The sequence below is a fragment of the Micropterus dolomieu genome, linkage group LG10 (assembly GCF_021292245.1).
Source record: "Micropterus dolomieu isolate WLL.071019.BEF.003 ecotype Adirondacks linkage group LG10, ASM2129224v1, whole genome shotgun sequence".
Classification (NCBI taxonomy): Eukaryota; Metazoa; Chordata; class Actinopteri; order Centrarchiformes; family Centrarchidae; genus Micropterus; species Micropterus dolomieu.
Genome location: NC_060159.1, coordinates 13,074,165 through 13,075,611, shown reverse-complemented (window position 1 = coordinate 13,075,611; position 1,447 = coordinate 13,074,165).

Here is a 1,447-nt window from a genome sequence, read left to right as displayed (position 1 = left end):
TCCAGTGGGTGGTGGGAATCGAACAGTAGGTATTGGTCTGTGTGTGTGGGTTTTCTGTAAACACCAATCTGCAGGCTCCTGTCCTCTTCAATGTGTACAGCGCAGTCCAGGAAGGCCAAACTGTTGTTGTGAACATCTTCTCGTGTGAACTTGATGTTACTGTCCACAGAGTTGATGTGTTCTGTGAAGGCTTGCACTTCCTGGCTTTTGATTTTGACCCAGGTGTCGTCCACATATCTGTACCAGTGGCTCGGTGCTATTCCTCTGAATGAGTTGAGGGCTTTATTCTCCACTTCTTCCATGTAGATGTTTGCCACAATCGGGGATACCGGTGAGCCCATGGCACAGCCATGCTTCTGTCTGTAGAATCCACCGTTGTGCTGGAAGTAGTTGGTTTTAGACAGAGGTCGAGTAATTTGCAGATTTGGTCAGGGCCGAGGCTAGTTCTGTTGTCCAGGGTGTTGTCTTGTGTTAGCCGTTTCCTAACGGTTTCTACTGCCTCTATGGTGGGGATGCAGGTGAACAAAGAAGTCACGTCATAGGATACCATGGTTTCATCTGGATCCAGTTTTAGTCCTCGAACTTTGTTTACAAAGTCAATAGAGTTTTGGACGTGGTGAGGCGTGTTTCCCACCAATGGAGCTAAGATGGTGGAAATGTGTTTGGCAATGTTGTAGTTGACCGAGTTAATGCTGCTGATAATCGGCCTGAGTGGGGCTCCTTCTTTGTGTATCTTGGGTAGTCCATAAATGCATGGAATGGCTTCTCCAGGATACAAACGGTAATATTGTTCACGGGTGATGGTGTTGTCCTTCTGTAACTGTTGTAGACATTCTATGGCCTTTTTCTTGTATCTGCTGGTTGGGTCTCGTCTCAGTGTCTCATACGTGTTTGTGTCCATTAGTAGTGTGTTGACTTTGTTCTGGTAGTCAGCTGTGTTAAGTACTACCGTGCATCTTCCTTTGTCAGCAGGTAGGATAGTGATGTTCAGTGCTCAGATCAACACAAATCCTTATTATGATGAGGACAAACACAGGATCTCTCTTTTCTGCTCTTTAATACAAAGTGACAACAGAGTTGTGAACATCAGCCCAACATTTGTCAAGAGAAGAACAAGGCTAGAGTACAGTGCTATAATGCTTAGAACTTTATTTGGACATTTCATTGGAAACATTTATATTTTAGATAATGAAGACTGTGATTCTTACTGCTGACTCATTAACAGCTGAAGCATGTAGGCCTGAGCGACTGTGACAGAATCATGTTTGTCTTATTACAATAATAATAATTAGGCTATTATTATTATCATATGGAGCCTTTTTGCTACAATTAAGCTTGACACAACGGCTGCGGCTGTGTTTGCGACCTTTCTTTTCTCCGTGAGAGGGAAGAATTTAGAAAATTGCTGGCGCTGCAGAGAGCCTCCAGCTGCAGTAGTGCATGGGTC